At 38.3% G+C, this 10,822-nt stretch overlaps 3 pseudogenes; all 3 read right to left on the reverse strand.

Annotated features, from left to right (window-relative positions):
* Positions 1-384: 384 nt before the first annotated feature.
* LOC120145437 lies at positions 385-1,841 on the reverse strand (annotated as a pseudogene).
* A 686-nt stretch (positions 1,842-2,527) lies between these two features.
* LOC120145267 lies at positions 2,528-4,400 on the reverse strand (annotated as a pseudogene).
* A 4,120-nt stretch (positions 4,401-8,520) lies between these two features.
* Positions 8,521-10,519, reverse strand: LOC120145317 (annotated as a pseudogene).
* Between the last annotated feature and the right edge of the window lie 303 nt (positions 10,520-10,822).

Below are 10,822 nucleotides of genomic sequence, written 5' to 3' on the forward strand. Positions count from 1 at the left end.
TGGATTAACCTTCATGCATTTCTTAAATCTAACTCTCCCGATATTAGATAAATGGATAAACGGTTTGAACCACGAGTTTGACCCTTCATGCGTTAACCGTTCTTCTCCTCTTAATTAATTCTCGTTCCTTGTGCTATCCACGAGTTTGAACCATTGGCTCGAAGGGTCACACGTGTTGTCGTTATTTATACATTTGCAACTTCTTGTGATGATAGTGTTGTCTGACGCTACATCGAGACAAAAAAAATTCCATCCCTGAATTTAGCCGAGACATCTTGGAATTTGATATCATTTCCCATTTCGAATTCGAACCGGTGCAGAAAATGTTGAGTTTCGCTGATGTCCTGGATTCGCCAGCTTGTAAACATAGATGTGTTCTCCTTGCTAGTAAAGTCTTATGGGGGAATAATTCCAAGCGTAGGAGCCGGCGCAGGGACCTAACCGCAACCGGTGGGCGAGTGATTTCCTTGTGACACAAAGCCCCGTTAAGGGATGGAAGATAACTTTGTGCGGTTTGGCTTCTGACAAACCTTGACCTGCATATGTCATTGCAGAATAACAAAAGATTTGCATCAGATTTTTGGTTGACATAAACGATCTCGAATAAAAAGAAACTAATACACGTCGATTTACCTCGGGAATGAGCTTGGAGTGCTGAAATTATTTGTACGAAGCTCGAATTTATGGGTGCACACCAGTTATAATCCAAGGCTCCGTAGTGCTCGTTTAACCCGACAACTCCTTCTCTCACATAATAGCTCCCGGTCGGTGTCCACATGGCCCAATCCAGGTCAAGCTCAGCTGCCACACCCATGAAGCAGTTCAAGTACCTATTGCCATTGACACTGGTTCCTGTTTGGTCGATCCCGAACTCACTAATGAACAACGGGTTTCAACCAAATACCCAAATGTGTTCAGCATGTATGACGCCACTTTGCCACAAACTTCGTTTGGGTTTCCGGTCACCCATGTTTGCATTCCATCGGAGGATCCATACCAATGCTCCTCGAATACTAATTTTTCACTGAACGTTAGTTTACCGGTTGAGTCTTGATGAATGACAAGTCTCTGTCGAAATCAAATCCAGAAAGTATGACGAAAGCATTCGGGTTTGCCGAGTGCACTGCTTCGGATCCCTTTTGCATGTACTTATACCAATCGTTTACATTCTGTCTCGAGCCTCTCAACTCATTCCTCAAGCTCATGCCGACCACTTTGATGACACCATTGAATAAGGTGGCCATCCGAGTCAGCCCGGTGGTCCATTGATCCCTGTTGAAGTACTTGTCACCAAAGAAACCATGATCGTCTAAATTATTGCAGCACCAACCGGGTTTGCTGATGTGATTGTCGAGTATGACCATCAAATTGTTTTTCCCTAAGCTTGATATCACTGCCTGAAATATAAATACCAATCAATAAATCAATGAGGAGTTGAAAAATCTGTGATACCTGGAAAGCTTCGATGAGGGAAACATCAATGATCGAAGGGTTGTTGGCTTGAATTTCAGCTATGGATTCAAGGAAGCCGAGTCGTCGAAAGGATTGTCTAACCGTGAGGGATGCTAAGGAGTCATTGGTGACCAGATAGACCGGCCAAGTGTACCTGACGCAGTTGAAGCCCATTGACACAATCTGTTTGGCGATCGTATCCATAGGCTGCTTGCTGAGCCCTACGGTAACCATCAGTTCTGAGTGAAACGATCAGTTAACGCACCCAGCTTCACACGTCGTCCTCCCTCATCAACAATCCAACATGAATTCGTTGACAGGGGCAGGGGCATGACGATGGGAAAGAACATGAAGAGGAGGAGAATAGACGAGGAAACAAAACTCGCCATGCTGCTTTTGTTTTGACTTGAAGGAGAAGGAGAATAGAAGTTGAAGGAGAAGTTACTTGGGTGAATTGTTTATATAGTGGAACACGTGTATAATTCATTGTCCATAACAAAAGTAGAGACCGATTCTAAATACACTTGTTAATTATTTATTATTTGTAATTAGCCCTACTCTTGCTTGTTCATTACATTTTTAACTCTTAGGTCATAAATATACCGGTAAGGAGGACAGAAGATGGGCTATTTCAGTTTACATTTTTCTTTACCAGCTTTAGTATATAGTATAGGCTAGGGTCGTCGAGATGAGGGTATTACGCTCCCACTCTTGCAATGATATGATATTGCTTGTCGCGGTTTTTCCGTTTGCAATCGAAAATGCTATGCGGAAACGGGGAAAACAACACGAAATAGTAGTAGCTTTACAGCTTGGTTGATAAAAGCATGATTTTTTAAATTAACCCTCTCTCTCTGCAATGCAGCCATGCGGCTTCTTTAACTGCTCACCGGCCATCGATGTTTCCTTAGAGTGCAACTGATCTGGAGCTCAAGGACGACATTGCAACAAGCTTTGAGTTGATCACTGCAGTCTGCAAAATGCTCGTCTAACATCAAATAACCAAGCCATTGGCTTCACAATATTAAATAAGCACGAATTTTTGTGTCCGTTTGCTCTCTATGAAGTACTGCCCTTGAAACTTTGTAATACATTTAAACTCTTGTTTAATCATAGTACGATATTGAATTCTGAAAAACTGGATCGATTAATAACATTTAAACTACTATTACACTAGCAACTGAAACAGGCGACCTGATGAACAAGCATGGTTGAGGCAAAAACGTGATGAACAAGCATGGTTGAGGCAAAAACGTAATGGCGGTAGCCTAGAGTAGCCAAACCTTTCTATAAAAGGTAAGTTTAGAGTCCAAATCCTCCTACGCAAGTACTGAAACAAGCAAGGTCACTGGATTATACGAGAAAGTTTGGTAAACAGTCGGGGTGGATATGAAGTAAAAGCACGCCAATTGTCGGCAAGAAGGTCACGAGAACGTCCCGATAGTTGCCCAAGGATTACATTCTTGACACGAGTTGCAGCCGTTTCACCTGAACGTATAGCAAGTTCAAGGTACACTACAGCTTTCATCATTTCCCCTTCCTGTGCATTAATCATCGCAACTCGCATCAGTTTGGATAGCATAAACACAACAGTATTGCCACACAATTATGCCATTGAGAAGGAATATATTATTGATAACAAGCACACAGACAAAAAAACGGCAGACTTGAAACAGAATCGTGCTTCCACTAACATATCAAGTTTTGTGCATATAGATATCTCAGACATGCATCTATTAATGTTCATATATTTAAACAAAGAAAGAAGAATTCGACATACTGAAGCTAGAGTGAGTCCATGCTCGAATTGAGCTTTGCCATGGCCACGATCAGCTGCTCTCTTCATCCATTTCCTCGCTTGCCGACGATTATGTGATAAACCTTCACCAAATGTAAAACAAATCGAAGCATTATACATAGCACGCACATATCCACCTTCAGCTGCCTCTAGATACCATCTAGCCTGAGCAAACAATAACAAAACAAGTAAACCAAATCATCGAAGTTTTTCCTCAAATGGAAACGCTCACTAATTATGAACATAATTAAAAGTTGCTAAGCAAAGAAATCCCATACTGCTTCTTCAAGATTTCGTTCCACCCCAAGACCCTGATCCAGGCAAAGGGCCAACTGGTACTGAGCTCGAACATGGCCCTGATTGAAGCTTGATGCAACCATTTTATAGCTTCCTTATGATCTTGAGGATCACCTGGATATCGTTCAATAGAATTCAAATTGTATTTATAAGCTAATCTTACAGAAAAAACTCACTAATACCTTATGATCGGAACCTATGTGATTACCAAACAGAGGTTTCTTATATTTATAAGCTAATCTTACAGAAAAACTCACTAAATACCTTGTAAGTATAAGGTTCCGAGATTGCACTGGCCGGCAGTGTCACCGAATGCGGCAGCTCTTTGATTAAAAGCAATTGCTTCTTTCTTTTGACCCTTTTCCCAGTAAATAAGCCCCGCATCGACCATAGCGAGCGTGGAGCCCAGCTCAGCGCCTTTCAAGAAAGAGTCTAGAGCTTTCTCCAAATTGCGTCGGGCACCGCATCGACCGTGCTTGAGCCGCTTCCCGTGACGCAGCAGCACCGTCGCTTCCCTCAAGGGCCGAAGCGCGTCCCTCCAGGACCTGCACACCAGAGACGCCGCTAGGACATTCGGGAAATTGAACGGCGCCGCGATTCTAGTTAATATGTCGAAAGGGAGAGCCGAAAAATCTCGATCGCCGGCCTGGGAAGACGGCGACGACGACGGTTTTAGACCAAATTTTGTACTGCGTGGACGATTAGTCCTTCCTTGTCTTCCGTCGGGTTTGGATGACGTAAAAGCATTGAACCGGGACGCGTCGGATCGGTCCGGCCATGTTCTTGGGTTCATGTCGCCGGTTATATTTTACTTACCTCAAAGAGAGAGTCAATGGGAGCATTTATTTATTTTCTCAAAATAGAATATGTAATTGAAAAAAAATCTGGTAGGAAATGCACGTAGCATGATGTGACCTGGCTCAAGTAAATTATACACCGACACGTGGAAGATTTTCTCAACAATGGTCACTCAAATTTCTCCAAGTTTCCCTTTTCACCATTAAAGTTAAATCATTTATGTTAATGTCACTAAAGTTAAATATACACATTTTAATTTATATAAAAATAAAATATATTTTTAAATTTAATATATGAATTTAACTATTTAAGTTAAAATATAACACTAACTAAATAATCTCAGTAGTTAAAAACCTATCATTATTTCTTAATGTATTGAATTCGAGCATACAATATATAAGAGTATGAACTTTTATCTTATGCAATAAGACATCTTCTCCTAAATTATGTCTAAATAATTTTTGTTTTCAAACTGAAACTTTAATTATAATTTTTGTTTTAATATATTGAATTGTCCATCCAGCTCAGTTGGTAGAGCGTAAGGCTCTTAACCTTGTGGTCGTGGGATCAAGTCCCAAGATAGACAGTTCATAATTCTGACCGGCGAAAGTCTTTCACGGAAGCTGCTCTTAACCACCCGTTGGGGGCAGCCTACTACCTTACCTCCCCCTCACCCCATTATATATGTGAATAGAGGTGTTAAGCGAAATCACACCGATAGCGGCCGATTACGGCCGCAACTTAACGGGTAACGGCCGATCACGGGTAACGGTCGATCACGGTGATAGCGGTCTGCTATTTCTGTTATTTATCGTTACACCAAATCAACTGAAACCCACATATTTTTGGGTTTTAGAGGGAAGAGTAGAGCTTGGAAGAAAGAAAAAAAAAATAAAATGACCATACTCATACCTGTTTTTTGGACAACAAAGAGGAGAAAACATACGAACAGGATGTTCCAATTGATGATTTTTCAACAAAGAAATAACAGGAGAAGCTTTCAACAACACATCTACTAGAAAAAAATGAAGCTTTTTGATGAAAATCACAAACGAAAAATAAACATGGGAGAAATTTTCTGATTTTGTTGTGTTTCTCTGCCTCTCTTATCTCACGCAGAGATAAAAGAAGAAGAAGAGGCTTGGGATTTAAAAAAATTATTTATGTTTTAGATTTAAATATTTTTTTACTTTTAATTTTTTTGGGTTTGGACCAAAAGAAATCCAATAAATTAATAAGATTTGGGTTAGATAAAATAACCTCAGTGACCGAAAATGTCTTATAATATACGATTTTAACCAACTTTTTTGGGATTTACGAAAATGACCAACAAATTCGCAACGCGATCTCAAATTTCGCAACCCAGTTTCCAAAGTCGCAACGCGAATCTGTAAATCGCAACACAGAAGTCAAATTCTCATCGCGAAAGTCAAATTCGCAAAGCGCGTTTTTTTCGCAACAAATTTTCGCAACACTGTTTACCTATATCGGTAATTAGCATTACGAATTTGTAAATCACATTGTGATAGTACTGTTTACCTATATCGGTAATTCGCATGCGAAAATTTGTTGCGAAAATTTGTTGCGAAAATAAATGCGCTTTGCGAATTTGAAATTCAGGGTTGCGAATTTGACTTTTGTGTTGCGATTTACAAATTCGCGTTACGATTTACAGATTCGCGTTGCGATTTACAGATTCGCATTGCGAATTTGACTATCGCGTTGCGAATTTGACTATCGCGTTGCGAATTTGACTATCGCGTTGCGAATTTGACTTCTGTGTTGCGAATTTGACTTCTGTGTTGTGATTTACAAATTCACGTTGCGAATTTAGAAACTGGGTTGCGAAATTGCAATTCGCGTTGCGAAATTGCAATTCGCGTTGCGAATTTGGAATTCGCGTTGCGAATTTATTGGTTATTTTCGCAAATCCAAAAAAGAATTGTTAAAATCGTATATTATAAAGTATTTTCGGTCACTGAGGTTATTTTTCTCTTTGGGTTATATGTTATGGGTTTTTTTGTTGGGTTTATTTTAGTGTGAGTTTTAAATTTTAATATGTTATTTTTGGTAAGTGAATAATAATAGATAATTTTATAGGTTAATTTTTTAAATGATTATGATTTATTTTAAGAGATTGAATGTTGAAATTAAATTTTATATACTTAAATTATTTTTATTATTTATTAATTTATGCAATAAACTTACTTTTCTTCACTGTTAGTAAATGTTTATTATATTTTGTATTATATTATTGATAATAGAAGTAATGAATTGTTTTATATTTATAAATTCTAATTTTAATTTTATGTTCTTGTATAAATATTTTTAAGAAATTTATAAATAAATAATAATAATTAATGATGGTAAAAATTATGCTAATGTATTAATAAAAGTTTTTAGAAGTTCATAAGTGTTAGAAAACACTCTAAATATCATTAAAATTGATTTTTTATAATTATAATTAAAATTTATTATATTTTGTAATAAGTTGTGCGAATTAAAAAAATTCACGTCTGCGATATCCGTAGTGACCACGATAGCATCCGTTACGTTCGCGACCGAAAACACGATTTGAATCCATGTGGAGTAGTTTAATTTAGCTAGCTTTTCCGGCATGGCATGTAAAGACGGTTTCCAACGGCGGCGGAGTAAAGAAGCGATCTCCGTCACTTGCATAGTTACACTTGGAACAAGGCTTCGGCTTCCTCAGTGCAGGCGGACACGTTAACATGGCCGGAATTCTACCTTCTTCCCCCGTCGGTGTCGTTGAACACGATGCCTCCTCTCCTTTTTCATCGCTTTCTGGTTCATCTTTCTCTTTTGGATTTCTTGTGTTTATAGCCTTCAATGGAGGTCGTACACAAATCCCAGCAGCAACCCATTTTTCGCCTTCAGATTCTAACCCCACGTTCACTCGAGGCCTTTCTGAAACACTAATGTCGTTGAATCAAAACCCTAAACACCCAAAGGGGGAAGAAAGAAACAATGGACAAGAATCAAAAGAGGTTTTGGTTAGCACAAAGAAGGGGAAGTGGAGTTGTTCAAGGAACATGAGTGAAAGAGGAATGTTTTTGCAGGTAAACGCAAAGTGCTTTAAATAAACAAAATACAAAAACTAATACAATTCAACTTCAAATCATATCCAGCACCGAGTAATTAGAAAAGGCAACAAGGAATTGGGAGAAGGCAATGTTGAATGTTGTGTTGGTACAAAAGAGTGAAAGAGATGCAAATAGAACCCGAGGCATTTCACGTGTTGGTTCACAATGATGACGTGGTATTTCACATGTTGACGTGATGGTTCATTATGCTGACATGACAGTCCATAATGATTGATAACGTGACGGATAATATGACAAATGAGATAGATTGATAACTCAAACATGACAAATAGATTGTCAAGTCAGCATCGTAGATTGCCACATCAACACCGTAACGGTCAATGACAGAAAATGTTGGTCAAAGAACCATATTGAATTTATTTTATGAGTCAGAGGAACACATTGACTTTTTCCAAAAGTACATTACCTTTAAAGTTTTTTTTGCCTTTATTAATTAAATTTTATTTTAAAAAATTTCGAGTCAGATTTATAAAATCTTTTCAAATTAAATTAAAATTATTGATAATACTGTGATACAAATTCATTTTGATTTAAACAAATTTTCTAATCATATAAAATATGCATATATATTATTTTTATATGTATAAGTAAGATTTGTAATATAATTTAATAAATCAAAGACTAACTAAAATTATAGATATACATAACATTATGTTTTTAAATAAGATGTTCTGAGGATAGTATTGATGAGAGTATAAAGAAGTAAAAGAACTGACCGAAATAAAGAATTTAAAAAAATGTTGCAATTAAAGAATCAATTTGAATAAATTACAATATTGAGGAATTAAATTGAAAAAAGAAAAAAATTATTGTTAAAAATAAAAATTAAGTTACATAAGTATTCTATATGCGATAGAAGAGCATGCGTTTCAAATTCAATAAAAAAATGAACTTAAAGCAAGGGAGAAACGAAAGAAATAAGAAAATCATACAAAATTGAGATATTAAACTATAAGAAGAAATGTACTTTCAAAAGAAATTGAAACTATATAGGCATTATACAATACATTTGAAGTGTGTGATTAAAATTTGGTAAAAATCATTCCTTTAATCACTGAAGTAATTCGGTTCGCTCGATGATTAACTAATACTATCATTATTAGTTAGGGAGAGAGGTTGATTCGGTAAAGTTTGGACTATGCCTGAAAACATACTTTCTGCAACGCTCAAATATGCTGTCATATATCAAATCAAATTGAACTCCTGCTCTTTCCCTATTCACTATGAACAATATGTGATCTGCCTCTGCAATCATCTTGTAATACCTGCAACAATCATGCCTTATGCATTTAGGAGTGTTCATCATGTGGGGGGGGGGGGGGGAAATATAGATTTGGTCAAGTTATGATGCTACCATATGCCTGGCTGTAAAGGTAGGCAATCGGAATCATCGATGACCAAACGGCTCGGGTGTTCGACCGGCAGACGAGGGTGAGTCATCGATATCGTGTTCAGAGCTCCATCGTTGTCCTGCCAATCCTCATCCCTGCAAAATACTCACGGGAAACTCCATCACAAACTCCATAATGCATGCATATGAACAAGTTAATGTAGTTTGGACCGAACCTATAGCCCTTGTAAGGGGGAGGGACATCAGGGGGATGTCGCCATTGGCTCATCTGAAGTACTCGAAAGAGAGCAACGGTGTATACCGAGAATGCTGGACGGGACCGTAACGCCGAGGATCTTCCTGGTACGCTTGGTGGCGTAGCTGAAATAGAACGTGTCGGGGAAAGTTTGAAGACGGCTGTTCATTTTGATCGATCCTTGGATCGTGAGATCGGGAAGGATCCATCTCCGGTGGTGAACGGCCCTGCATTGCCCAAGAGGCAATCAACTAGACCCCAAAGTCCCAGTTTTTTCCTCGACATGTTGAAATGATCGAACCCGAAATTGTAGTAAGCCTTTAGCCAGGGGATATCTAACCAATCATAGATTATAACTCCTATGCGACATAGCTGAAGCAGACTCACGGGTTTCATCGATTTCCCATCGTCCGGCCTGCAAAAAAAGATCGAAAATCAATCGGAAAAAAAAGCAGTTTTCAACTAGCCGAAGATGAAGACGTAGAGGGATCATACTGCATGCCGTCGAAATAAGTCCTGGTAGTGCCATTGAAGGCCCCGGATAAGGATGTTATACTTAAAACCCAGTGCTCGGAAGTATTCTACCCTTCGAATTTCTGGTGACAACAAAATCATACAATGAGGATTGAGGAAGATGAAGTTCATACACGATTGATCTTTCATATGAAAGGGAGATTTAGTAACCTTATCGGCAAGCATCTGTTGCAAGACACGAACGACCTGAGCACCGGCCGAATGGCCGACGAAGTGAATTGGGTGATCTTCATCCCATTCTGGATAATGCCCTGCATCGAAATAGGAAACAAATGCATAATGATCGAATTCGGGTCAAAGTCTAACGATAATACAAATCCGGGAAATTTCTGGCTTGCCTTGTTCATAAACTCGTCCAAACTGGGAATGGCCATAAGCTTTACTGTGTTCTTCACCATAATCAACACGTCCTCCTTTCAAATATAGAACAATTCACGTGCCCTGTAAAACCAACAAATCCCCATATGAAAAAGAAACACGAAGAAGAATAAATGGCAAGAATTCATGATATAAAGAAAGTGCCAACCTATCGTATATGCTGGTAAGAGATCCCAAATCAGGCACAAGAACCTCTCATCTTTCTTCTCTGCTCCAGCAAAATATGAAAAACTTCCTAGTTTCTGCAAAAGAACAGATCAAAAATCCCAGCTTAAAACTAAAATCCCAGATCAAGAACATCAAAAAAATTAAAAAAACGTACTCCTTTGCCAAATCCAAAAATGCCATGAACCAATACAATAGGAGACAGATGATCGGCATTGGTTCTATTCTGATCTTCTCTTTGGACCACTAAATTAGCATTAGGCTTGAAGAAAAGTTCACTAAATTCTGCGAAAGATCCCCAGCAACGGCTGTGCTAATATATACAACCCGTACAGCATGTGCACCAATGAACTGATAATCAGCTCGGCTAATTGCAAAGCATAAATCCACCATTATGATCATCTTCTAAAACCTCAAAAAGAAGAGCCTTCTCCTCCTCTTCCTCCTTGAAAATCCCAAAAGAACAAAGGAAAAGAAAAAGAAGGCTTCTCTGAACAGAAAAAAAGAGAAATGAACAAAAGGGCTAAAACCCTTCAATGATATATACAAAGTTTTCGTTTTGTGTTTGGTTAATTTCTGTTGTTATGGGCCATTCGTGGTGATTTTCAGTTTCAAACTTTGAGAAAAAATTGTCCCTTTTTTCATCCTCGATTCCAAATATACAAGAGTGGCCAATGGGAAATGTCCTG

This window comes from Hibiscus syriacus, unplaced genomic scaffold, assembly GCF_006381635.1.
Source record: "Hibiscus syriacus cultivar Baekdansim isolate YM2019G1 unplaced genomic scaffold, ASM638163v2 tig00110893_pilon, whole genome shotgun sequence".
NCBI classification, from domain to species: domain Eukaryota; kingdom Viridiplantae; phylum Streptophyta; class Magnoliopsida; order Malvales; family Malvaceae; genus Hibiscus; species Hibiscus syriacus.